General features: G+C 35.7%; 20 non-coding genes across 20 annotated transcripts; all 20 read left to right on the top strand.

Annotated features, from left to right (window-relative positions):
- The first annotated feature begins 161 nt into the window (after positions 1-161).
- LOC145951319 (5S ribosomal RNA) lies at positions 162-280 on the top strand. Its single transcript, XR_014429118.1, has one exon. It is a non-coding gene; the product is annotated as a 5S ribosomal RNA (ribosomal RNA).
- Positions 281-521: 241 nt separating this feature from the next.
- Positions 522-640, top strand: LOC145951308 (5S ribosomal RNA). The gene has a single exon (XR_014429105.1). It is a non-coding gene; the product is annotated as a 5S ribosomal RNA (ribosomal RNA).
- Positions 641-881: 241 nt separating this feature from the next.
- On the top strand, positions 882-1,000 carry LOC145951297 (5S ribosomal RNA). Its single transcript, XR_014429094.1, has one exon. It is a non-coding gene; the product is annotated as a 5S ribosomal RNA (ribosomal RNA).
- A 241-nt stretch (positions 1,001-1,241) lies between these two features.
- Positions 1,242-1,360, top strand: LOC145951286 (5S ribosomal RNA). The gene has a single exon (XR_014429083.1). It is a non-coding gene; the product is annotated as a 5S ribosomal RNA (ribosomal RNA).
- Positions 1,361-1,601: 241 nt separating this feature from the next.
- LOC145951275 (5S ribosomal RNA) lies at positions 1,602-1,720 on the top strand. Its single transcript, XR_014429072.1, has one exon. It is a non-coding gene; the product is annotated as a 5S ribosomal RNA (ribosomal RNA).
- Positions 1,721-1,961: 241 nt separating this feature from the next.
- Positions 1,962-2,080, top strand: LOC145951263 (5S ribosomal RNA). The gene has a single exon (XR_014429060.1). It is a non-coding gene; the product is annotated as a 5S ribosomal RNA (ribosomal RNA).
- A 241-nt stretch (positions 2,081-2,321) lies between these two features.
- Positions 2,322-2,440, top strand: LOC145951252 (5S ribosomal RNA). The gene has a single exon (XR_014429049.1). It is a non-coding gene; the product is annotated as a 5S ribosomal RNA (ribosomal RNA).
- A 241-nt stretch (positions 2,441-2,681) lies between these two features.
- LOC145951241 (5S ribosomal RNA) lies at positions 2,682-2,800 on the top strand. The gene has a single exon (XR_014429038.1). It is a non-coding gene; the product is annotated as a 5S ribosomal RNA (ribosomal RNA).
- Positions 2,801-3,041: 241 nt separating this feature from the next.
- Positions 3,042-3,160, top strand: LOC145951230 (5S ribosomal RNA). Its single transcript, XR_014429027.1, has one exon. It is a non-coding gene; the product is annotated as a 5S ribosomal RNA (ribosomal RNA).
- Positions 3,161-3,401: 241 nt separating this feature from the next.
- Positions 3,402-3,520, top strand: LOC145951218 (5S ribosomal RNA). Its single transcript, XR_014429016.1, has one exon. It is a non-coding gene; the product is annotated as a 5S ribosomal RNA (ribosomal RNA).
- Positions 3,521-3,761: 241 nt separating this feature from the next.
- On the top strand, positions 3,762-3,880 carry LOC145951207 (5S ribosomal RNA). The gene has a single exon (XR_014429005.1). It is a non-coding gene; the product is annotated as a 5S ribosomal RNA (ribosomal RNA).
- A 241-nt stretch (positions 3,881-4,121) lies between these two features.
- On the top strand, positions 4,122-4,240 carry LOC145951196 (5S ribosomal RNA). The gene has a single exon (XR_014428994.1). It is a non-coding gene; the product is annotated as a 5S ribosomal RNA (ribosomal RNA).
- Positions 4,241-4,481: 241 nt separating this feature from the next.
- Positions 4,482-4,600, top strand: LOC145951114 (5S ribosomal RNA). The gene has a single exon (XR_014428929.1). It is a non-coding gene; the product is annotated as a 5S ribosomal RNA (ribosomal RNA).
- Positions 4,601-4,841: 241 nt separating this feature from the next.
- LOC145951085 (5S ribosomal RNA) lies at positions 4,842-4,960 on the top strand. The gene has a single exon (XR_014428914.1). It is a non-coding gene; the product is annotated as a 5S ribosomal RNA (ribosomal RNA).
- A 241-nt stretch (positions 4,961-5,201) lies between these two features.
- On the top strand, positions 5,202-5,320 carry LOC145951004 (5S ribosomal RNA). Its single transcript, XR_014428830.1, has one exon. It is a non-coding gene; the product is annotated as a 5S ribosomal RNA (ribosomal RNA).
- Positions 5,321-5,561: 241 nt separating this feature from the next.
- Positions 5,562-5,680, top strand: LOC145951556 (5S ribosomal RNA). Its single transcript, XR_014429333.1, has one exon. It is a non-coding gene; the product is annotated as a 5S ribosomal RNA (ribosomal RNA).
- Positions 5,681-5,921: 241 nt separating this feature from the next.
- Positions 5,922-6,040, top strand: LOC145951490 (5S ribosomal RNA). The gene has a single exon (XR_014429287.1). It is a non-coding gene; the product is annotated as a 5S ribosomal RNA (ribosomal RNA).
- A 241-nt stretch (positions 6,041-6,281) lies between these two features.
- Positions 6,282-6,400, top strand: LOC145951381 (5S ribosomal RNA). Its single transcript, XR_014429179.1, has one exon. It is a non-coding gene; the product is annotated as a 5S ribosomal RNA (ribosomal RNA).
- Positions 6,401-6,641: 241 nt separating this feature from the next.
- On the top strand, positions 6,642-6,760 carry LOC145951269 (5S ribosomal RNA). The gene has a single exon (XR_014429066.1). It is a non-coding gene; the product is annotated as a 5S ribosomal RNA (ribosomal RNA).
- Positions 6,761-7,001: 241 nt separating this feature from the next.
- Positions 7,002-7,120, top strand: LOC145950952 (5S ribosomal RNA). Its single transcript, XR_014428778.1, has one exon. It is a non-coding gene; the product is annotated as a 5S ribosomal RNA (ribosomal RNA).
- The last annotated feature ends 19,701 nt before the right edge of the window (positions 7,121-26,821 follow it).

Raw genomic sequence — 26,821 nt, 5'->3', positions numbered from 1 at the left:
AATTTAACTGTCTCAATTTTTTAACAGGGGTACTTTTGTCAAATTTTCAAACTATCTCGGATTGAACTCAAATTTTTTCACGAGATAGACAAAAATTCAAATTTTATGGCTAATATTTTTCCTTACAACCGCATATACTAATATTTTGCGTAATACTTGTCAGGTGCGATCATACCAGCACTAATGCACCGGATCCCATCAGAACTCCGCAGTTAAGCGTGCTTGGGCGAGAGTAGTACTAGGATGGGTGACCTCCTGGGAAGTCCTCGTGTTGCACCTCTTTTTTTTTTGCCGATTTCTTACTTACGTGGTTATTTGAATTTTTTTTCTTAAAAAAAGTCGTCTCAGTTGTTTTTCTCAAATTTAACTGTCTCAATTTTTTAACAGGGGTACTTTTGTCAAATTTTCAAACTATCTCGGATTGAACTCAAATTTTTTCACGAGATAGACAAAAATTCAAATTTTATGGCTAATATTTTTCCTTACAACCGCATATACTAATATTTTGCGTAATACTTGTCAGGTGCGATCATACCAGCACTAATGCACCGGATCCCATCAGAACTCCGCAGTTAAGCGTGCTTGGGCGAGAGTAGTACTAGGATGGGTGACCTCCTGGGAAGTCCTCGTGTTGCACCTCTTTTTTTTTTGCCGATTTCTTACTTACGTGGTTATTTGAATTTTTTTTCTTAAAAAAAGTCGTCTCAGTTGTTTTTCTCAAATTTAACTGTCTCAATTTTTTAACAGGGGTACTTTTGTCAAATTTTCAAACTATCTCGGATTGAACTCAAATTTTTTCACGAGATAGACAAAAATTCAAATTTTATGGCTAATATTTTTCCTTACAACCGCATATACTAATATTTTGCGTAATACTTGTCAGGTGCGATCATACCAGCACTAATGCACCGGATCCCATCAGAACTCCGCAGTTAAGCGTGCTTGGGCGAGAGTAGTACTAGGATGGGTGACCTCCTGGGAAGTCCTCGTGTTGCACCTCTTTTTTTTTTGCCGATTTCTTACTTACGTGGTTATTTGAATTTTTTTTCTTAAAAAAAGTCGTCTCAGTTGTTTTTCTCAAATTTAACTGTCTCAATTTTTTAACAGGGGTACTTTTGTCAAATTTTCAAACTATCTCGGATTGAACTCAAATTTTTTCACGAGATAGACAAAAATTCAAATTTTATGGCTAATATTTTTCCTTACAACCGCATATACTAATATTTTGCGTAATACTTGTCAGGTGCGATCATACCAGCACTAATGCACCGGATCCCATCAGAACTCCGCAGTTAAGCGTGCTTGGGCGAGAGTAGTACTAGGATGGGTGACCTCCTGGGAAGTCCTCGTGTTGCACCTCTTTTTTTTTTGCCGATTTCTTACTTACGTGGTTATTTGAATTTTTTTTCTTAAAAAAAGTCGTCTCAGTTGTTTTTCTCAAATTTAACTGTCTCAATTTTTTAACAGGGGTACTTTTGTCAAATTTTCAAACTATCTCGGATTGAACTCAAATTTTTTCACGAGATAGACAAAAATTCAAATTTTATGGCTAATATTTTTCCTTACAACCGCATATACTAATATTTTGCGTAATACTTGTCAGGTGCGATCATACCAGCACTAATGCACCGGATCCCATCAGAACTCCGCAGTTAAGCGTGCTTGGGCGAGAGTAGTACTAGGATGGGTGACCTCCTGGGAAGTCCTCGTGTTGCACCTCTTTTTTTTTTGCCGATTTCTTACTTACGTGGTTATTTGAATTTTTTTTCTTAAAAAAAGTCGTCTCAGTTGTTTTTCTCAAATTTAACTGTCTCAATTTTTTAACAGGGGTACTTTTGTCAAATTTTCAAACTATCTCGGATTGAACTCAAATTTTTTCACGAGATAGACAAAAATTCAAATTTTATGGCTAATATTTTTCCTTACAACCGCATATACTAATATTTTGCGTAATACTTGTCAGGTGCGATCATACCAGCACTAATGCACCGGATCCCATCAGAACTCCGCAGTTAAGCGTGCTTGGGCGAGAGTAGTACTAGGATGGGTGACCTCCTGGGAAGTCCTCGTGTTGCACCTCTTTTTTTTTTGCCGATTTCTTACTTACGTGGTTATTTGAATTTTTTTTCTTAAAAAAAGTCGTCTCAGTTGTTTTTCTCAAATTTAACTGTCTCAATTTTTTAACAGGGGTACTTTTGTCAAATTTTCAAACTATCTCGGATTGAACTCAAATTTTTTCACGAGATAGACAAAAATTCAAATTTTATGGCTAATATTTTTCCTTACAACCGCATATACTAATATTTTGCGTAATACTTGTCAGGTGCGATCATACCAGCACTAATGCACCGGATCCCATCAGAACTCCGCAGTTAAGCGTGCTTGGGCGAGAGTAGTACTAGGATGGGTGACCTCCTGGGAAGTCCTCGTGTTGCACCTCTTTTTTTTTTGCCGATTTCTTACTTACGTGGTTATTTGAATTTTTTTTCTTAAAAAAAGTCGTCTCAGTTGTTTTTCTCAAATTTAACTGTCTCAATTTTTTAACAGGGGTACTTTTGTCAAATTTTCAAACTATCTCGGATTGAACTCAAATTTTTTCACGAGATAGACAAAAATTCAAATTTTATGGCTAATATTTTTCCTTACAACCGCATATACTAATATTTTGCGTAATACTTGTCAGGTGCGATCATACCAGCACTAATGCACCGGATCCCATCAGAACTCCGCAGTTAAGCGTGCTTGGGCGAGAGTAGTACTAGGATGGGTGACCTCCTGGGAAGTCCTCGTGTTGCACCTCTTTTTTTTTTGCCGATTTCTTACTTACGTGGTTATTTGAATTTTTTTTCTTAAAAAAAGTCGTCTCAGTTGTTTTTCTCAAATTTAACTGTCTCAATTTTTTAACAGGGGTACTTTTGTCAAATTTTCAAACTATCTCGGATTGAACTCAAATTTTTTCACGAGATAGACAAAAATTCAAATTTTATGGCTAATATTTTTCCTTACAACCGCATATACTAATATTTTGCGTAATACTTGTCAGGTGCGATCATACCAGCACTAATGCACCGGATCCCATCAGAACTCCGCAGTTAAGCGTGCTTGGGCGAGAGTAGTACTAGGATGGGTGACCTCCTGGGAAGTCCTCGTGTTGCACCTCTTTTTTTTTTGCCGATTTCTTACTTACGTGGTTATTTGAATTTTTTTTCTTAAAAAAAGTCGTCTCAGTTGTTTTTCTCAAATTTAACTGTCTCAATTTTTTAACAGGGGTACTTTTGTCAAATTTTCAAACTATCTCGGATTGAACTCAAATTTTTTCACGAGATAGACAAAAATTCAAATTTTATGGCTAATATTTTTCCTTACAACCGCATATACTAATATTTTGCGTAATACTTGTCAGGTGCGATCATACCAGCACTAATGCACCGGATCCCATCAGAACTCCGCAGTTAAGCGTGCTTGGGCGAGAGTAGTACTAGGATGGGTGACCTCCTGGGAAGTCCTCGTGTTGCACCTCTTTTTTTTTTGCCGATTTCTTACTTACGTGGTTATTTGAATTTTTTTTCTTAAAAAAAGTCGTCTCAGTTGTTTTTCTCAAATTTAACTGTCTCAATTTTTTAACAGGGGTACTTTTGTCAAATTTTCAAACTATCTCGGATTGAACTCAAATTTTTTCACGAGATAGACAAAAATTCAAATTTTATGGCTAATATTTTTCCTTACAACCGCATATACTAATATTTTGCGTAATACTTGTCAGGTGCGATCATACCAGCACTAATGCACCGGATCCCATCAGAACTCCGCAGTTAAGCGTGCTTGGGCGAGAGTAGTACTAGGATGGGTGACCTCCTGGGAAGTCCTCGTGTTGCACCTCTTTTTTTTTTGCCGATTTCTTACTTACGTGGTTATTTGAATTTTTTTTCTTAAAAAAAGTCGTCTCAGTTGTTTTTCTCAAATTTAACTGTCTCAATTTTTTAACAGGGGTACTTTTGTCAAATTTTCAAACTATCTCGGATTGAACTCAAATTTTTTCACGAGATAGACAAAAATTCAAATTTTATGGCTAATATTTTTCCTTACAACCGCATATACTAATATTTTGCGTAATACTTGTCAGGTGCGATCATACCAGCACTAATGCACCGGATCCCATCAGAACTCCGCAGTTAAGCGTGCTTGGGCGAGAGTAGTACTAGGATGGGTGACCTCCTGGGAAGTCCTCGTGTTGCACCTCTTTTTTTTTTGCCGATTTCTTACTTACGTGGTTATTTGAATTTTTTTTCTTAAAAAAAGTCGTCTCAGTTGTTTTTCTCAAATTTAACTGTCTCAATTTTTTAACAGGGGTACTTTTGTCAAATTTTCAAACTATCTCGGATTGAACTCAAATTTTTTCACGAGATAGACAAAAATTCAAATTTTATGGCTAATATTTTTCCTTACAACCGCATATACTAATATTTTGCGTAATACTTGTCAGGTGCGATCATACCAGCACTAATGCACCGGATCCCATCAGAACTCCGCAGTTAAGCGTGCTTGGGCGAGAGTAGTACTAGGATGGGTGACCTCCTGGGAAGTCCTCGTGTTGCACCTCTTTTTTTTTTGCCGATTTCTTACTTACGTGGTTATTTGAATTTTTTTTCTTAAAAAAAGTCGTCTCAGTTGTTTTTCTCAAATTTAACTGTCTCAATTTTTTAACAGGGGTACTTTTGTCAAATTTTCAAACTATCTCGGATTGAACTCAAATTTTTTCACGAGATAGACAAAAATTCAAATTTTATGGCTAATATTTTTCCTTACAACCGCATATACTAATATTTTGCGTAATACTTGTCAGGTGCGATCATACCAGCACTAATGCACCGGATCCCATCAGAACTCCGCAGTTAAGCGTGCTTGGGCGAGAGTAGTACTAGGATGGGTGACCTCCTGGGAAGTCCTCGTGTTGCACCTCTTTTTTTTTTGCCGATTTCTTACTTACGTGGTTATTTGAATTTTTTTTCTTAAAAAAAGTCGTCTCAGTTGTTTTTCTCAAATTTAACTGTCTCAATTTTTTAACAGGGGTACTTTTGTCAAATTTTCAAACTATCTCGGATTGAACTCAAATTTTTTCACGAGATAGACAAAAATTCAAATTTTATGGCTAATATTTTTCCTTACAACCGCATATACTAATATTTTGCGTAATACTTGTCAGGTGCGATCATACCAGCACTAATGCACCGGATCCCATCAGAACTCCGCAGTTAAGCGTGCTTGGGCGAGAGTAGTACTAGGATGGGTGACCTCCTGGGAAGTCCTCGTGTTGCACCTCTTTTTTTTTTGCCGATTTCTTACTTACGTGGTTATTTGAATTTTTTTTCTTAAAAAAAGTCGTCTCAGTTGTTTTTCTCAAATTTAACTGTCTCAATTTTTTAACAGGGGTACTTTTGTCAAATTTTCAAACTATCTCGGATTGAACTCAAATTTTTTCACGAGATAGACAAAAATTCAAATTTTATGGCTAATATTTTTCCTTACAACCGCATATACTAATATTTTGCGTAATACTTGTCAGGTGCGATCATACCAGCACTAATGCACCGGATCCCATCAGAACTCCGCAGTTAAGCGTGCTTGGGCGAGAGTAGTACTAGGATGGGTGACCTCCTGGGAAGTCCTCGTGTTGCACCTCTTTTTTTTTTGCCGATTTCTTACTTACGTGGTTATTTGAATTTTTTTTCTTAAAAAAAGTCGTCTCAGTTGTTTTTCTCAAATTTAACTGTCTCAATTTTTTAACAGGGGTACTTTTGTCAAATTTTCAAACTATCTCGGATTGAACTCAAATTTTTTCACGAGATAGACAAAAATTCAAATTTTATGGCTAATATTTTTCCTTACAACCGCATATACTAATATTTTGCGTAATACTTGTCAGGTGCGATCATACCAGCACTAATGCACCGGATCCCATCAGAACTCCGCAGTTAAGCGTGCTTGGGCGAGAGTAGTACTAGGATGGGTGACCTCCTGGGAAGTCCTCGTGTTGCACCTCTTTTTTTTTTGCCGATTTCTTACTTACGTGGTTATTTGAATTTTTTTTCTTAAAAAAAGTCGTCTCAGTTGTTTTTCTCAAATTTAACTGTCTCAATTTTTTAACAGGGGTACTTTTGTCAAATTTTCAAACTATCTCGGATTGAACTCAAATTTTTTCACGAGATAGACAAAAATTCAAATTTTATGGCTAATATTTTTCCTTACAACCGCATATACTAATATTTTGCGTAATACTTGTCAGGTGCGATCATACCAGCACTAATGCACCGGATCCCATCAGAACTCCGCAGTTAAGCGTGCTTGGGCGAGAGTAGTACTAGGATGGGTGACCTCCTGGGAAGTCCTCGTGTTGCACCTCTTTTTTTTTTGCCGATTTCTTACTTACGTGGTTATTTGAATTTTTTTTCTTAAAAAAAGTCGTCTCAGTTGTTTTTCTCAAATTTAACTGTCTCAATTTTTTAACAGGGGTACTTTTGTCAAATTTTCAAACTATCTCGGATTGAACTCAAATTTTTTCACGAGATAGACAAAAATTCAAATTTTATGGCTAATATTTTTCCTTACAACCGCATATACTAATATTTTGCGTAATACTTGTCAGGTGCGATCATACCAGCACTAATGCACCGGATCCCATCAGAACTCCGCAGTTAAGCGTGCTTGGGCGAGAGTAGTACTAGGATGGGTGACCTCCTGGGAAGTCCTCGTGTTGCACCTCTTTTTTTTTTGCCGATTTCTTACTTACGTGGTTATTTGAATTTTTTTTCTTAAAAAAAGTCGTCTCAGTTGTTTTTCTCAAATTTAACTGTCTCAATTTTTTAACAGGGGTACTTTTGTCAAATTTTCAAACTATCTCGGATTGAACTCAAATTTTTTCACGAGATAGACAAAAATTCAAATTTTATGGCTAATATTTTTCCTTACAACCGCATATACTAATATTTTGCGTAATACTTGTCAGGTGCGATCATACCAGCACTAATGCACCGGATCCCATCAGAACTCCGCAGTTAAGCGTGCTTGGGCGAGAGTAGTACTAGGATGGGTGACCTCCTGGGAAGTCCTCGTGTTGCACCTCTTTTTTTTTTGCCGATTTCTTACTTACGTGGTTATTTGAATTTTTTTTCTTAAAAAAAGTCGTCTCAGTTGTTTTTCTCAAATTTAACTGTCTCAATTTTTTAACAGGGGTACTTTTGTCAAATTTTCAAACTATCTCGGATTGAACTCAAATTTTTTCACGAGATAGACAAAAATTCAAATTTTATGGCTAGGTAATCACAGAGTGATACCCTAGCAGTGCCCCCAAAATGCAAAATTCAATCGTTTAAGCCTGTTTTTCATTTTTTTAAACATTTTAGTATTTTTAAAAATCTCAAAAAAATTACAAAAAATAGGAAATATGATATGAAGTATTTGTCTAGTAGTTTGTATTTTTTAAAATTCATTTTGTTGGTTTTTTTGCATGATATATGCCCTTGTGTTTAGTGTGTTTCTTGTGTATTACTGCCTGTTGTTCTTCCTTGTGTATTACTGCCTGTTGTTCTTCCTTTGTTAGGGAGGCTTTGAGTGTGCTTTCTTGCCTTTTTCCATCTCTTTTACTTTAGTTAAAAGCCTGAATCAACCCTTAAGGACACGTGTGGATCATTGGAGTTAAAGAAAAGTGAATTCGACTATGTGTTCACTTAGGAATTCCATAATTTTGGTATCTACAACCATGGTTGCTTCTTGAGGTTTAAGTGTTTCTTTCCAATCCCTTTTATGTCAAACTTTATTCGTGATTGTCTATTATGTATTTTCTTTGATTATATCTAAATTTTGTAAGTTTTTGATAGATCTTAAAATGTCTTGAAAAGAATTGGTTCATACAAATATTTGATCTAGTAATCTTCAGCAAATCTTGTGGTGTTTTAGGTGTTCTATGCTATGCGTGCTTATTTGGATATTTTTGAGTCTTGATTCAATTTTGGTTTATTCATTGTGTTTAATATTAGTTAGGGTTTGAATTTTGAATCTTATGTGTGTTTACAATCATGTATAGTCCTTATGTGTAATGAATTCCTAGCTTAGCTTATTTTGAATTATAATTGTTTGGCCAAATAATGTGGATGTTTGAGTGCTTAATTTTTCAAATTTCAGTTCATAATTCATCATTAAATTGAATTTGAATTTGGTGCATGGATCAATTGAAGTATTTGGAATCATGTGCATGATTTTCAGATCCAAAGAGAACATGCCAAAAGCATGCACCTGATTTGAATTTTAAATTTGAGTTGCATTTGAATTTATTGGACTATTTCCTTGTGTGGCCAAGAATTACATCAATACAAAAGGCAAATCAACTTCTCAAAATTCAAATAAAAGGAAAAAAAATTGAAAGGAAATTTTAAAAAAATAGAGAAAAAGCCAAGAAGAATAGAGATTTAAAAAATTTGTGTAAAGCCACATGATATAGTCCAATGCAACTCTTAGTCTTGAAAACTTTAATTTCTATTCTCGTATATTAGTTTTCTTCATGTAATCTAGATCCAATCTAGGAATGTTCATTTTGAGTGCCTCATTAAAATTTGCTTTAATTTTAGTTTGTCTATTTGATTGGAATTCTTTGAAGTTTGTCAAGATAAATCCATTTGAGTTTAGCAATTTAATTGTGTACTTTTATTGTTTGTATTTCAAAATTCCTAGTGTTTCTTTGATGCATTTAAATCTCTCTTTTGAAGGCTTAACAAAGCTTAATATACTCCCTCTTCAACAAGCTACAAATAAAATAACACACTACCATGAAGCAAGCAAAAGCAGTAGGAAGTATCTACATCAAGACTAGAAGGCTAGATGTTTTGGTTTACCATCCTTGAACACCCAACGGAGCATATAACCCAACACTTAGTTGCTTCAAAGGGCAAGGATATAGGAAAACACCATCTACCTGAAGGAAATGATGTAAGGGGCATCTACACTATTGAAGTAAAGGAAAAGATTCGGACACAGAAAGTGACATGGGGCATTCACATGGATCTTGAAGCCTAGATGTTTCGGTTTACCATCCTTGACACCCAACAGAGCATACAACCCAACACTCAGTTGTTCCAAGGGGCAAGGATATAGGGAACACCGTTTACCCGAAGGAAACAATGTGGAGGCATCTAATGTCAAAACAAGAGTGAAGACCCGGATCCCCACCTCACTATCGCAAGAGAAGCAATTAGATCCATGGCATGGAGCATCTACTCAAAGACTGAAGATCAGGTGTACAGTTTGTTAACCTTGTTACCCAATAGAGTACGCAACTGCTCTAAAGGACAAGGATACGAGCAAATACACCTATCTAAGAGAAATAATGCAAAAGCACCAGTACCAAAGAGATAAAGAGAAGACCCGGACGAAATTTCTACGTCTTTACTTGCCTTTGGAAAAGCAACACGTTACTATTCCAAAGGACAAGTAGAGAGGGGCAACTGTAGACACCCAATTTCGTTCGGGGGCATCCAAATAAGGAAATGGACCTCTGTTATGAAGGGAAGGAGCTCTCGAAGCATGCAAACAACATGATAGGACATCAAAGGGTCCAAAAGCCCAAGTCAACTATTTTTAGTGGCTAAGAACGAGTCATTCCAAAATTAGAACGGGCTGTTCCCAAGTTTGGAACGGGCCGTTCTAGATTTGGAACGGGCCGTTCCAAGTTCCTAAAAGGGCTTAGACTTCTAATTTGGAACGGGCCGTTCTAAGATTGGAACGGGCCGTTCCAAGAGTGGAACGGGCCGTTTCAAGATTGGAACGGGCCGTTCCGAACTCCTAAAAAAGGGTCAAAACCTACACAGGAACGGGCCGTTCTAAATTATTAAAAGGCCTTAAAAATCCTGGTTTGGAACGCCCGTTCTAGTCTACCAAATCACGTGTTAATCTTATCTCTGGAACGGGCCCTTCCAATTTCAGAATGAGCCGTTCCAGTTACAAAATTAACACGGAACGGTTAGATCCAGAACGGGCCGTTCTGGACCCTTTCTGAAGTCTATAAATAGACAGCTTGGGCACAGTTCTCAGAGCTCCAAAATTTCATCCAGACTCCTTAGAGCTCGAAATTTCTCTCTTTTTCTCTCTCTTTCCCTCTTTTGTATTTCTTGAGATTTTGTGAGGCATTGTAGTGTGAAAGGTTGCCACAAAGCACCTAGAATTTTCATATTGGAAGATCTAACAAAGCTTGCTACGAGGTATTTTAATCAATCTTCTTCTCTCTCTTTTATTTTCTTATTTTTGATAAATATTGTTATAATAAAAGCAATCATGTAGATATTTTAGAGTTAATTGTTTAATTTAAATTTCAAGCATGTAAATAGTCATCAATAAAAGGGGATTCAATATTTATATTATTATTGTTTATAATGTTAACTTCGTCATAGGGTACCGATTAAGGGCGTTGTAGCGGTGCTTAATACCTTCCCTACACGTAACCGACCCCCGAACCCAATTCTGGTTATCAAGGCCATTATTGGACTTTAAAAAACTTTTTCTTTTTTCCAATGTTTTGAGTAAAACATTGGTAGCGACTGCATAGAACCTATTTTCAAAACCATTAATTAAGGATTAGTATGGTATCCGGGCATTCCTTAATTAATGAGAATTTTAAAAGCATGTCTAAACCATTAGTCGCAGGATCAGAAATTTTTGGGTTGCGACAGGACTAGAGTAACCGGTTATCACCTTGAGTGTGATTTTCGACAAGGCTCGCAAGCTCCAAGGCCAAACTTGGGCCGGTCGTACGTCAACCACTCCCTATGTTTAATACCTTCATGCCCCCAGGTGTAGGGGGAACTGTTGTGTGAAAAGGTTTGTGTACAATTTTATTCAAACGGGTGCAGAATTTAAACAAGCAAATATATATGAAAGCCAAACAAATAAAAAAACAAAGTAAATGGGAAAAAATATTTAAATTATTATTCGTATTTTACTAACTTCATCATTTATTGGGCCTGACCCTCTTAAAACGTCCCCAGCAGAGTCGCCATCTGTCGCAACCCGAAAATTTTTGATCTCGTGACATATGATTTAGACATCCTTTTCAAAGTCTCATTAATTAAGGAATGTCCGGACACCAGACTAATTCTTAATTAATGGTTTTGAAAATAGGTTCATGGAGTCGCCACCAATATTTTACTCAAAACATTGGAAAAAGAAAAGGTTTTTAAAGATCCAACAATGGCCTTGATAGCCAGAATTGGGTTCGGGGGTCAGTTACGTGTAGGGAAGGTATTAAACACCCCTACAACGCCCTCAATCGGTATCCTATGACGAAGTTAATATGATAAGAATTAATAAATTAAATATTGAATCCCCTTTATTAATATTTATTTACATATATACAATTTAAATTATACGACTAACACTAAAATACCTACATGATTGCATTTGTTATAAATAAAAGATAGAGATAAAAATGAGAAATAAAAGATATAGAAGAAGATTGATTGAAATACCTCTTGAACTTGCTCTATTGAATCTTCAAATATGGAGAAGGTGCTTTGTGGCGACCTTTCACACTACAGTATGCCTCACAAATCTTAAGAAATACAATAGGAGGGAGAGAGAAGATAGAGATGCGACACAAATCTCAAGAAATACAATAGAGGGGAGAGATATGGAGAATTTTCGTGCTCAAAGGAGTCTTATTCAAAATTTCTCTGGCCTCCTTGAGAACTATGCCTGAGTTTTCTATTTATATGCATCAGAAGGGGCCAGAACGGCCTGTTCCAGATTCAGAACGGCCCGTTCTGGGCTAGTCCGTAATGGGTAAAATAAGAAACTGGAACGGCCCGTTCCAAAAGTGGAACGGCCCGTTCTGGGTTTGAATTTTACTTACACAAAGATGTTCTGGAACGACCCGTTCCAAACTAGGGTTTTAGGCCCATTTGATGGTTTGGAACAACCCGTTCCAGTTTTAGAATGGCTCGTTCTGGGCAAGTTTGTTATAGGTAACATAAGAATCTGGAACAACCCATTCCTAAAGTGGAACGGCCTGTTCCTACAGTGGAACGACCTGTTCCTACAGTGGAACGCCCCGTTCCTAAAGTGGAACAACCCGTTTTGGGTTCAAATCTTGCTTATAACAACTATTTTGGAACAGGCCATTCCATTTTGGGAACAGCCCGTTCCGGTCTTGGAACAGCCCGTTCTGGGCTATCAGAACCAGCTTATTTAGGCTTTTAGGTTTTCTGATGTCATGTCCTGTTGTTTCCATGCTTCGGGAGCTCCTTTCCTTGATAACAGAGGTCCATTTCCTTGTTTGTGTGCCCTCGGACGAAATTGGGTGTCTATACTAATCAAATGAGCCCAGCTAATTTCCCGACCAGTTATTAGAGCCCATATCAAGATTAAGTCTTCTTCAGTTGTCTGTGCAAGGTTAGTGGTATGAGGACGCAATACACGAACAATATATAGTGCATGATGCGATAATCAAATTTTATGGATCCAGCCAATAAATGTCCAGACATGTCAGCATCATCCACACAAATCATTCTACGGCATTGGAATGGGAATAATCTGCTTTCCATGCATTAGTAATTGTTTCCTCAAACAGTGTACCCTGATTACTTAATTTTGATAAATTAAAGAAAAGAGACTAATCTATCATTATTGGGATTTTCTTAACCTCATTGTGAATAACCCCATTCCTGATTTCTAAATTACTGTAAAAGACTCTGACTAAGTCTGGATAAACAGGGTTCTTTAGAGACATAAAATCCAGTACTCCAAAATTTGTGAAAATTGTATAACATTCAAACGACTCATCCTCAAAGAAATGTATGCTTAGATATTTGGGATCAACAATATTGCGTTCAGAAAATAACTAGAAGTACCTATCTCGTTGTTCATCCATGGAGAATAGAGTGAGAGAACATCCAGAGTAGGGAATCGGATTCGGTGGAGCAGGAGGGTCATTAGAGGGATTTCGTCGTTGGCGGCCGGTAGCGGTTAAACGAGAGGAATAACATTTTTGGAATTTTGACGATTCCATCATTGATTGATTGTTTTGAAAAATAGAACTAGTAGAAGTGAAGGGATTTGAAAATGATGAAGAACGCACTTAATGGGACTTGATTCTGTCAAGGAATGAGAAAGATATGGATGATTGAAGGTGGAGAAGGGTTTTGATGGAAGGAAGAAGAAGGAGTTTCGTGGTGGTTCTGAACGCATAGTGAGTAACTGCACGTATTTAAGTGCAAATGGGTCTTGTAATAGATTACATCTACATGGTAATCGATTACACTTGTACCAGTTTTGTGCATTTTGCTTCTGGTAATCGATTACATTCCATGGTAATCGATTACACTTTTACCTGATTTGTGCATTTTTCTTCTGGTAATCGATTACCATTTTCCCAGATATATGAAAACACATTGTGGTAATTGATTACACACTCATGTAATCGATTACAAAACTTTAGATTTTAAATTCTTAAATGGTGTCCCCTGGTAATCGATTACTCCTTTGTGGTAATTGATTACTAAGTTGAAAATGGATCTTTTCAGGCATTTTCAAGTGTTTAAACGGGAGGAGTCAAAAATTCCCAATTCTTGTCTAATTGAAAAGAAATTTTCTTTTGGTAAGGGCTTTGTGAAGATATCAGCTAATTGATTCTTTGTTTCAACAAATTCTAGAACACAATCTCCTTTTTGAACATGATCTCTAAGGAAATGATGTCTAATTTCAATATGTTTGGTTCTAGAATGAAGAACTGGATTCTTAGAGAGATTGATAGCACTAGTATTATCATACTTAATTGGAAAATGATCTAATGATAGACCAAAATATGATAGTTGTTATTTCATCCATAGAATTTGTGCGCAACAGCTTATAGCAGCTATATATTCTGCTTCAGTAGTAGATAAAGTAACACTATTTTGCTTTTTACTATGCCATGATACTAAAGTAGATCCAATAAAGTGGCATGTTCCACTAGTTCTCTTTCTGTCAATTTTGCATCCAGCAAAATCAGAATCAGAGTAGCCTACTAGATTGAAAGGCATGTTTTTAGGATACCATAAACCTAGATTGATAGTTCCTAACAAATATCTCATTATTCTTTTCAGAGCACTCAAATGAGATTCTTTAGGGTTAGATTGATATCTTGCACATAAACATACACTAAACATAATATCAGGTCTACTTGCAGATAAATAGAGAAGGGATCCAATAATACCTCTATATTTCTTTATGTCTATGGATTTTCCATCTTCATCTTTGTCTAGGTAGCAAGCAATTGGTTTCGCATTCTCCATTCCAAATCTTTTCAGCAGATCCTTACAGTATTTTCTTTGATTTATAAAAATTCCATTTTTGGTTTGCCTTATTTGTAGTCCAAGGAAAAAATTTAATTCTCCCATCATGGACATTTCAAATTCACTTTGCATATCATTTGAAAATTCCTTGCACAAGTAGTCATTAGTGTTGAGATTCAGAGTGGTGAATCAACTCACATCTGGAGAATGAAGGTTTTGATGATAACAAAGTATGGATCAAACTGACCAAGGACATCAACAAGTCAAAAACAAAGTCAAGAAGAAATATGACTATTATGTTGTGTAATAGGAGTAGCTCATAAATTGTATTATTTTGTTGAGCTTATTTTTGATGTGTGTGCTTTGTGCATGAGCTAATCTTTATCTAATCTGATTAAGAGTGAGTATGATGATGTGTTTGAAACTTAAGAAGTTATTTTCAGACATAAAACAGAGTTTTTGAAAACTGACTCAAAATAATCGATTATCATTAAATATAATCGACTATTCCAGCAACAGGTAAAAAGGATGCCTTGCTGCAATAATCAATTATTTGTGAAATAATCGATTATCCCAGGAATCACTCTATGGAATAATCGATTATCCTGCAAAATAATCGATTAAATTGTTCTTGGTTGATTTCCAGAAATCATGAAGAACAAAATAATCGATTATCCCTTAAAATAATCGATTATCTGGTTCTAAAAATGTTATAAATAGTTTTTACATTTTGAAACTTAAAGAACAAGATAGAACAGAGAATCAAAAAGAGAAAAATGTTATTGTGAAGTCTTTGTGACCTTCTTGGAGAGTTTTCTTTATGAAACCAAGAAGTAAAACATTTTTGAAATGTTTTGAGAAAAGATCATCATCATCATCACATTCTTGAAAAGAGAAAGATTAAGATTTGCTTCTTAATTCCAGGTGAATTCGTTCCTTAATTCTTTGTGAATAATTATAAATCTTGAGTAGGTTTCTCAAGTGGTAAGGAATTCTTGTAGTGGGTTTCTACAAGGGGTGCTTTCTTGGGGTCAAGAAAGTGATTATCTTAAATGCAGGAGTGTATGCATGTGTGGTATGCTTGTAAAAATTCTTCATTAAGATAGTGGAATAAATCTTGATCAGGTTATGATTGAGGACTGGATGTAGGTCACATGTGGAGTGGCTAAACCAGGATAAAAGACTTGTGCAATCTTCTCTTACCCTTATCCTTTACTTTGAGTATTCTTGATTAACATGTTTGTATGCATAACATTGTTTTAAACTGAATCAAAGTATTGCATATTGATTGTTCTTAATCTTGAAGTTTATCAACGATTAATCAAGAAAGCATATAGGATTCATTCTTCATTAACAAGTCTTTAAGGAACTTCTTTGAAAATTCATATTAGAAAAGTTTGAATTGAAATAAAGATCCTAAGAACTTTGAAAAAATTTTAAAGTGTCATAGAATCCAATTCACCCCCCTCTTGGATTGAGCCATTCTTTTCTAACAATTAGTAGCTCCAAAAATAATATCATCAACATAGATTTGTACTAAAAGGATGTCATTCATTTTTCTTTTGATAAAAAGTGTACTATCAACTTTTCCCCTTGTAAATTCTTTTTCCAGAAGAAATTTACTTATTCTTTCATACCATACCCTAGGAGCTTGTTTTAATCCATATAGAGCCTTTTTCAACTTAAAGACATGGTTTGGAAATTTTGAGTTTTCAAAACCAGGGGGTTGTTCTACATAAACTTCTTCTTGAATAAAACCATTTAGAAAAACACTTTTAACATCCATTTGGTATAATTTGAAGTCCATTATTGATGCATAGGCAAGTAACATTCTAATGGCTTCTAGTCTTGCTACAGGTGCATATATTTCTTCATAATCTATACCTTCTTTTTGATTATATCCTTTAACAACTAATCTACCTTTATTTCTTATGACTATACCATGTTCATCAAGTTTGTTTCTAAAAATCCATTTTGTTCCTATAATTGGATGGTTAATAGGTCTATTAACCAATTCCCATACTTGGTTTCTCTCAAATTGATTTAATTCTTCTTGCATAGCATTAATCCAATGTTCATCATTTAAAGCTTCATCAATATTTTTAACTTCTATCTTATAAACAATAGACATATTATTGCATGCTTCTTTTAGAGAGTTTCTAGTAGTTACCCCTTTTGTTATATCTCCAATGATATTTTCAAGAGGATGATTTCTTAAGATTCTCCACTCTCTTTAAGGATTCATGTTTGGTTGATCTTCTCGTATTATTGAATCCTCAGTTTCTTCATCTTTCTTATCCATTTGAATTTGCTCATTAATACGAGTATCTTCAAAGCTCTCTACAATTCCAACAGTAATATCTTTTCTTGGACAAATAAGGTTAGTTTCATTAAATACAACATGTATTGATTCCTCAATAGTCATGGTTCTTTTGTTGTATATTCTATATAATTTTCTATTTAGAGAGTATCCAAGAAATATCCCCTCATCAGATTTAGCATCAAATTTTCCTAATTTATCTTTTCCATTATTAAGTACAAAACATTTGCATCCAAAAATATGAAGATATGAAATATTAGGTTTTCTTCCATTGAATAACTCATAAGGAGTTTTCTTAAGAAGATGTCTAATCAGAGCTCTATTTATAGTATAGCATGCAGTATTAACAAATTCTGCCCAAAAGTATTTAGGGAGTTTTGAATCATTTAGCATTGTTCTTGCTAATTCTTCTAATGATCTATTCTTTCTTTCTACTACTCCGTTTTGTTGAGGAGTTCTAGGAGTAGAAAATTAGGTTCAATTCCATTTTCTTCAGAAAATAAATCAAAATCTTTATTTTCAAACTCTTTTCCATGACCACTTCTAATAGAGACAATCTTAAGGTTTTTCTTTTTTTGAATTAGTTTAGAAAATTTTCTAAAGACACCAAATGTATCACTGTTATGAGCAAGAAATAAGGTCCAAGTATATCTAGAGAAATCATCCACTAAGACAAGACCATAGTAACTTCCACCAAAGCTCATAGTTCTAGAAGGTCCAAACAAGTCCATATGTAAAAGTTCTAAGTGTCTAGAGGTTGTGACTATATTCTTTGGTTTAAAAGATACTTTAACTTGTTTACCCTTTTGGCATGCATCACATAGTTTATTTTTCTCAAATTTAGTTTTTGGTAATCCTATTAGTAAGCCTTTTGAGATTAATTTATTTGAGTGTTCCATGTTTATGTGAGATATTCTTTTATGTCATAGCCATGATTCATCATCTTTACTCATGAGGCATTGAGAATGATTAGAATTATTTTCTAATTTTATTTTATATACATTGTTAACTTTAAATCCTATTATCTTAACATTTTTATCATTTTTGTGTTCAATTAGACATTTTTTTGAGTCAAAGGACACTGAAAAACATTTATCACAAAGTTGACTAACACTTAATAAATTATGTTTAAGACCATCCACAAGTAAGACATTTTCTATGGAGGTTGAGAAATTTGTACCAATTTTTCTAAGGCCAAGTATTTTTCCACTGTTGTTGTCTCCCTAGGTTACATGTCCACTTCTCTTAGGAGTAAGGTCAATGAATTTTGAAGCATCTCTTGTCATGTGCTTGGAACATCCACTATCAATGTACCAAGTTTGATTTTTGGAATCCTTCAAGACAAAGAAATGATTGATTTAGCTACCCAAGTTTTCTTTGGATCCTTATTGTTAGTATTAACATAAGAACCTTTTGGAATCCAAACTATATTCTTGACATTGCTAAAATTCTTTCTAATATAGCTTGTTGATAAATTATGACCTTTCTTACCATAATAAAAACATGTTGCGAATGGAAAACTAGTAACTTGTGAGGGTATGAAGAAATTTTTGTATTTCTTTTGTAGTTTTTGAGGATTATATCCTAATCCTGCCTTATTGAATACACATCTTTGTTTTCCTAATATTATGTCTAAGTTATTTATTCAACCTGTAAATTGTGCAAGAGTGTTTCTTAGGTTACTATTTTCTTCTTTAAATTTATTGCAAGTTGAACATGGATGATTTGTTTTATTAGTATCTGACTTATTTTTAATCTCTTGATTTTCATTTTTAGAATTAATTATCTTAATTTAAGTTATGAGATTATCTATTCATTTTTTAATTTCGAAATCTCATTTTCTAAATTTGAAATTGTTTTCTTATATGATGATACTAATTTTGCAAGTTTAAATGATTCTTTATGTAAATCATTGAATGCATCTTGAATTTCATCAAATGAGATTGAGATATCATTGTTAGAAGATGTTACCTCTTCTTCGCTTTCGTAGTCTTTGGCCATAAGTCCCAAATTCACAACTTCATTTTCAGAGTCACTTGTAGAATCCATGTTATTTTCTTCCTAAGTGATATAAGCTTTCTTCCCTTTCTTTTCTTTGAAGCTTTTCTTGTTATATTTTTCCATCTTTCTTTTATAGATTGGACATTCTAATCTCAAATGTCCCGGTTGATTACACTCATAGCATTTTGGGGTAGAAGAAGAGTCTTCTCCTTTTCTCTTATTGTTGAAGTTGGATCTTTTTCGGTTTCCTTTGTTTTTGAGGAATTTGTTGAATATTTTTATAAAGAGGCTGAAATCCTCATCATCCTCTAAATCATCTTCCTCAGTATTATCTTCTTGAATAAATGATGATGCTTTGAGTGCTATCCCTTTCTTTCTTTTATCACTTTCCTCATTTTGATTTAGTTTTATTAGTTCCATTTCATGTTCTTGAAGTTTTCCGAATAGTGAGGAAAGAGACATGGTTGTCAGATCTTTTGATTAAGCAATTGTAGTCACTTTCGGTTGCCATTCCCTACTCAAACATCTCAAAACTTTGTTAATAAGATCTTCGTTAGGAAACACTTCTCCAAGAGATGCAAGATGATTGATTATATGTGTAAATCTCTTTTGCATTTCTTGAATACTTTCATTTTGATTCATTCTAAATAATTCAGATTCATGGGTGAGAGTGTTTCTCCTAGATCTTTTAACATCATTTGTGCCTTCATGTGTTACTTTTAATGTGTCCCACATTTCTTTTGCATTTTTACAATTTGAAATTTTGAAATATTCATCTATTCCTAATGCAGAAGTAATTATATTTTTGGCTTTCAAATTGTATTGAACTTTTCTTCTGTCATCATCACTCCATTGATCTTTGGGCAAATCTTTTATTTCATGGCCTACTACAATAGTGGGAATGAAATGACCATTTTCAACAACATCCCATATGTTTAAATCTATGGCTTCTATAAAAATTTGCATCCTAGATTTCTAGTAATGATAACCTTCACCATTGAATATAGAGGGTCTATTTATAGAGTTTCCTTCGAGAAATAAAAAATTTGATGAGGCCATTATTATTCTTGAAGCTTTTATGCCTTATACAAGAAACCTGCTCTTGATACCACTTGTTAGTCAAGTAGCCTCGTATAACTTAAGAGGGGAGTGAATTAAGTTAACTTATTTTTCTTCCTTTATGAGTTTTAGAGATGCTTTATAATAAATTCAATTTCTTTGTATGTAATGATACAAAAACTACTCAACCACAATTAAATAACAACTACATAAAAGTGTAGGGAAGAAGAATTGCACACTTGATTTTATATTGGTTCAACCAATCTTGCCTACACCTAGTCCTCAAGTCTCCAACTTGAGATTTCCACTATTCTTGTAGTACTTACAAGACTTGAAACCTCCAACACCTTGGAATACCCTTTCCTTGTGTTGAGATTCAAAAACAACAAGGAGAACAACCCTTTCTCCTTCACAGATCAAATGATGAAGTGGGAATTATAGAATAACTCTCTTTTGAGAGTAGATATTACACCTTTAAGATCTTAATGAACTCTTTACAATAATGCAAATGAATTTGGCCAAGAAGTTTTTCTACATGACTTTTTCACAATAGTGTTCGTAACCTTCCTCTGAAAAGTTATAGGTATTTATAGACAATTATTTCTTAGGTGGTGTCTTTTCATGAAGAGTTGTAACTCTTTATAATTTTTCAGAAAAGATACTCTGATAATCGATTACAAGGCTTAGTAATCAATTACAATGGTTTTTAAGTTCAAAAAATTGAAACATTGTATCTTTTAAATTCAAATTTTTGAAGTTCCCTCTTCTGGTAATCGATTACAATGTTTGGTAATCGATTACCATAAAACATTCTTGTATTTGAAATTTGAACTTTGAAGTTTCCTTGCTCTGGTAATCGATTACTTAAGTTGGCAATCGATTACCAGACAAATATTACTTTATTTGTTACACAAACTTTTGATTATAGGAAACTTCTAATTTTCAGTCAAACAATATTTTTGTAAAATCTTTTTGAACACTCTTTTTACTTTCTTTAAAAAAATATATAAAAACTTACTCTTATATTCAAAAAGATGATTTGAGGTTTTCTTGAAATTATAGTTTTAATGGCCAAGTAAAATTTGCAATTTCTAAAAGTTCATTTTACATATTAAGCTAAGTAGTCAAGACTTATCTAGTTATTACTTGAGATTTTGCTTCTTGATCAATTTGCTTTAACTTGACCTTTTATTTTCTACAATGCTTTGGCATCATAAAAAATTTGTGCATATGTTCTTCCACACCTTTCCGATGCCGAGATGGAGGCTCAGGATTATAGGCAAAAATTTGCCTCGTGTGAGGTTCCCGGGTACGAATGGGTCGACAAGGAGGTCGCAATGCATTTCTTGCATTTTTATCAGAAGAGTGATGCTGAGGGCTTGATGAAGCAATGCACTTTAGCCCGATTGGAGGACCAAGGCCCATACCCAGTCATGTTAAGGTGTTGTAAGGCTGATGGTCGGGCTGATGCTGACCTGATATTCTTTGGGAAAAAAGAAAACCAAGGGGATTTTTTCTATGTGTACGAGTGTATGTTTAAGGAACTCCAGGTGTCCTTGCCGTTTAATGAGTTTTAGATGGGTGTTTTATGGGTGTTGAATGTGGCCCCAACTCAGCTCTATCCGAATGGGTGGGAGGTTATGCAGGCTTTTCGCGTACTATGTAGATACCATTACATCGAACCTAGCATAGGATTGTTTTTACATTTGTTTTGCACCTTCCCCTCTAATAAAACCGTGAAGTGGGTTTTGCTGATAAGGCATGTGGATCGACCATTATTCAAGCCCTTTACTTCCTCTTTCAAAAGGTTCAAGTCAGGATTTTTGAAAGTGATAATTAACCCAATGGTCAGTCGTAACTATTTCTACGACTCTAAAGGCACCCCCTTATTTCCTTTTTATTGGACTAAGGTGCCTCAGAAGTATGATGAATACTCAGTGGGAATGCTCAGCCCGAATGAGGTGTCAGCCTTAGAGTACTTGTTGTCTTTGCCTTGAGAGATCCCGACTCAGTTTTTGGTTTTATTACCAAAGTCTCCCCGGACTTAGTTAGCTCTAAACGGTATGTGTTGTATGTAACTTGATTTATTTGCATTTAGGTTGAATTGTGACATGTGTTCTATTGCAGGTCTAATGGCTCAGAAGGGAATATCGCTATCCTACCGTCAAGATGTTCAGAATTGGGCCCCTCCGAGTACTACCGCCGATGGTCATCGCAATGTGGCGGTGGAACCATCACCGAACGTGACAGAAGAACGCCCCCCTCGGTGTAGACACCCAATTTTGTCCGGGGGCATACAAACAATGAAATGCACTTATATTATCAAGGAAAGGAGCTCCCAAAACATGGAACAACATAACATGACATCAGAAGGCATAAAGCCCAACAAAGGGTGATTTAGTAGGCCGGAACAGGCTGTTCCCAAATGGAACGACCCATTCCCAAACTAGAACAGGCTATTCTCAATCTAGAATGGCTTTTTCTAAAATTGAAACGGGCCATTCTAAAACAAGAACGGGCCGTTCCAAATCATCAAAAAGGCCTAAAACCCTAGTTTGGAACGGGCTGTTTCAAAACAGGTTGTTATGAGTAAAAATTGAACCCAGAACAGGCCGTTCCACTTTAGGAATGGGCCATTCCACTTTAGGAACAGGCCGTTCTAGATTCTTATTTTACCCATAAAGGACTGGCCCAGAACGAGCCGTTCTGAATCTAGAATGGGCCGTTCTGGTCAGTTCTAACGTTTATAAATAGATAGCTCAGGCACTACTCGAAGGGCCACAAATTTTAATCCAAGACTACTTAGAGCTTGATATTTCTCTCTCTCTCTCCCTCCTATTGTATTTCTTGAGTTTTGTGAGGCTTATTGTAGTGTGAAAGGTTGCCACAAAGCACCTAAAAATCTCCATATTTGAAGATTCAATAGAGATCATTCAAGAGGTATTTCAGTCAATCTTCTTCTCTCCCTTTTATTTCTTATCTTTGATAAACATTGTTATAATAAAATAAATCATGTAAACATTTTTGTGGCAATTGTGTAATTTAAATTTATAGCATGTAGATAAATATTAATAAAGGGGATCTAATATATAATTTATTAATTCTTATCACATTAGCATCATCATAGGGTACCGATTAAGGGCGTTGTAGGGGTGCTTAATACCTTCCCTACACGTAACCGACCCTCGAACCTAATTCTGGTTAGCAAGACCATTATTAAATTTTTAAAAACCTTTTCTTTTTCCAATGCTTTGAGTAAAACATTGGTGGCGACTCCATGAACTCATTTTTCAAAATCATTAATTAAGGATTAGTCTGGTGTCCGGGCATTCCTTAATTGATGAGATCTTTAAAAGGATGTCTAAACATAGCTCGCGAGATCAAAAATTTTCGGGTTGCGACAGATGGCGACTCCACTGGGACGTAGACCCATATAAATGATGAAGTTAATAAAATAAGAATAATAATTTTAATATTTTTCCCTTTACTTTGTTTGTTTTATTTGTTTGGCTTTATTATCTGTTTGCCTGTTTAAATTTTGCACTTGTTTGAATACAAATTGTACACAAACATTTGCACACAACAGTTCCCCCTACACCCGAGGGCATGAGGGTATTAAACACAGGGAGTGGTTGACGTACGACCGACCCAAGTTTGGCCTTGGAGCCTACAAGCCTTGTCGGAAATCACACTCAAGGTGATAATCAGTTACTCTAGCCTGAAATACTGCGACAGATCTTAGAGTTTGCCAGGTGACAGCGACAGAGATATTGGGTCCCTATAATAGGGGCACCTTGGGGGCCTTAAAACCAGTGAGGTTAGAACCGTCCTATACAATGCACTTTTCTTATAGGGACCAGAGACCAAGGATTTGAACGTGACTATCTGCGGGTGTACATTTGTTTGAGCATATGTGTGTTGCATTTGTTGTGTTCTCTTTTTGTTCATTTCAAATAGAGAGGAATTATAGACAAATAAACAGATATCAATAAAAAAAAACTAACACTCTTCTGTATACGCTAGCTCTAAAGCATCATATAGGATAGTTTGTTTAAAAAAAACAACAAAAAATATATAGCAAAAGTCATGCATCATAACCTTTAGTAAAAAAAATGATAAAATTTAGGTAAAAAAATAAACATCATGCATCTCGTAGGATAATACATTAGCATACATTCATTAGAAATGGGAGGCACATATAATAGTATGCAAAGATGTTCTCTAAAAAAGAATCAATGAGAATGAAATTCGTTGAAATTCTCAAGTGTCTTTACATCCTATTTTACGTTTCATATAGATAACACTCCTTCCTTGTAAATAATAAATAAGAATAAAAAGGGAAACATAATCTGTGCATGTTAGCCGGATAATGGAAATTACTGTAATCAAATTCAAACCTGACACATCAAATCAGGGAACACTTATTAATAATTAGGGGCATCACACGCCCAAATTGATGATTCAAACACCGAGACTTTCCCATGCGGAAATGACAATAGCTGGGATAGGAGGAATGGTCAAGAATGGACGAATCCTTGCTTCTAGGGAATTACAAGACAAAACCCAATTAAAGAATAAAGGCATTGTATGATGAGGACCCGCTAGGACGAAAACCTGCATGGGGCGTTCTAGGCAAAAATTATGGCAAAGAAAAAGAATCAAAATCCCGATAGGATACGTCTTATGCAAAAGTTAGGGATATATAAAAATATAAAAAAAATACTTGTCTGAGTTGAAAACCGAAAGGCAACTCGAGTATTCCCTTTAGAAAGCAAGAATTCATAAAGATTTCACTCCAAATTCAAAACACTGACGTTCAAGCAAGTGGGAATGTGTTCCTGAAAGAGCTAGACCAATCAGGTCAGATCAATCATGTCTCCCTAGGGGGCAACCTCTGTCAATCTCTTTGTGTATGAATCACGAACTCGGGGCATGCCCGGGCCTTTGAGTTTTGCTAAAGGGGCACGTATAAATTGGAAGTATTGTTTCTAATGCCATAAGACTCTTTCATTCCTCTTCTCCCTATGAAAATTCACTCTAGGCCTCATCTATTAACCCCAAATAAACAAAGTATATTTGTGACAAGAATGTTGCTTGAACCATAGCATGGAAAGGGTAAGAGAGAAGTAGTCACGTGAATCCAAACATGACTAAGGTTTAATAAAATAAGACATCCCACACCTCACAAGCGCTGCAAAAATGAAAGCCCGACAGGAAACCCACTAAGGAGGCTGTGCAAAAGTTAGGGCAATATCTACTAGGAAACCCACAAGTAAAAAGGAGTAACCTAGGCAAAAGTAAGGATAAAAGAAAAATGTCCGCTAGGGAACACACCCCAAGTAACCTAGGCAAAAGTTAGGACGTCAAAGCAGAAACTCGAGTCGAAAACAGAAAGGCAGCTCAGGGGGATGATCTAACCAAAGCACAACCCTAGGTCATCACACCACTTTCCAAAAATGATTAAAACACAGCGATAACTTCCTTCTAGCAAATATGTTTTGTTTAATAACCCTAAACACAAAAGCCCATCTTGGCCAGCCATTCTTCTAAAAACCCTTTTGAAAAAATCCCTTCTAGCAAACCTTTTGAAAAAAATACAAACATCACTTCTTTCTTTTCTCTTGACCCTTATGGCATTAAAAAAGTACCGAAAAGATACACGGAAAGTGCACAGTGAACACTCACAAAGAGAAGACAGAGACCTCCCTGAACGGAGCTTGGAGACGTTTGACTACACATTAACCAAGGAGCCTCTAAAACCTTGGGTTTAAAGGAGTATATCCCGACAATAATCACAAACGGCATGGATAAAAATGAATCATCAATATTAACCTTAACGCATACAGGTTAATTTCCCAACAAAAAAAAAATTGAATTGCATGTTTAGGAACAAAGACATGAGCATAAACTGCATCGCATGCATATGAGGTAAGGGCATATGGAAAGGTGGTACACAAAAAAAAGGAATAAATAAAAAATAATAATAATTCATGTCTTGCATTTTCATTGCATCCATACATCCATGCATTATACTCTCTATAGATCAGAGGGAGTCATAGAGGTCAAAACACTCGCAAGCAGCTCAACAGCCAAGCAAGAGCCCTAGCTAACAAAATAATAGAGAATGCTAGAAAATCCCCAATCTAGGGATCCATCACAAAACAAGGGGGCAGGACCCCCTCACAACAAAGATCAGTTTAGACACTTCAACAACGCCGAATGAGTTCACACTCGATCATCAACAAATGGCAGTCATAACAATACCACAGGACGGGGGCAACACCAGAATCCCTGTCAGCCATCTACTTCTCTACCCATTAACACAGGGGCACATCAAGCACCTCCTACCCAACATCCTTGGGGTAACAAATCAAGCAAACCAATGAGGGGACCGATAGTTTCCTCAAAATACAACAAAGGTCTGGAGAGACTGTACTCACATCTCAATCCGGTATACGACAAAGCCGTTAGGGAAAGGTCTGGAGAGACGTACTCACCTCCCAATCCGGTATACGATAAAGACATAAGGGAAAGGTCTGGAGAGACTGTACTCACATCCCAATCTGGTATACGACAAAGCAGTGAGGAAAAAGTCTGGAGAGACTGTACTCACTTCTCAATCCTGTATACGACAAAGTCATGAGGGAAATGTTTGGAGAGACTGTACTCACATCCTAATCCGATATACGACAAAGTCGTGAGGGAAAGGTCTGGAGAGACTGTACACACCTCCCAATCCGATATACGACAAAGCCCTGAGGGAAAGGTCTGGAGAGACTGTACTCACATCCCAATCTGGTATATGACAAAGACGTGAGGGAAAGGTTTGGAGAGACTGTACTCACCTCCCAATCCGGTATATGACAAAGCCGTGAGGGAAAGGTCTGGAGAGACTGTACTCATATCCCAATCTGGTATACGACAAAGCCGTGAGGGAAAGGTCTAGAGAGACTGTACTCACCTCCCAATCTGATATATGAAAAAGCCGTGAGAGAAAGGTCTGGAGAGACTGTACTCACATCCCAATTCGGTATACGAAAAAGCTATGAGGAAAAGGTCTGGAGAGACTATACTCATATCCCAATCCGGTATAGGACAAAGCCGTGAGGGAAAAGTCTGGAGAGACTGT

This window comes from Cajanus cajan, chromosome 8 (genome assembly GCF_000230855.2).
Source record: "Cajanus cajan strain Asha chromosome 8, NIPB_CcT2T_4, whole genome shotgun sequence".
NCBI lineage: Eukaryota > Viridiplantae > Streptophyta > Magnoliopsida > Fabales > Fabaceae > Cajanus > Cajanus cajan.
The sequence above is the reverse complement of the archived record's forward strand: the minus strand, read 5'-3'. Positions and strand labels throughout refer to the sequence as shown.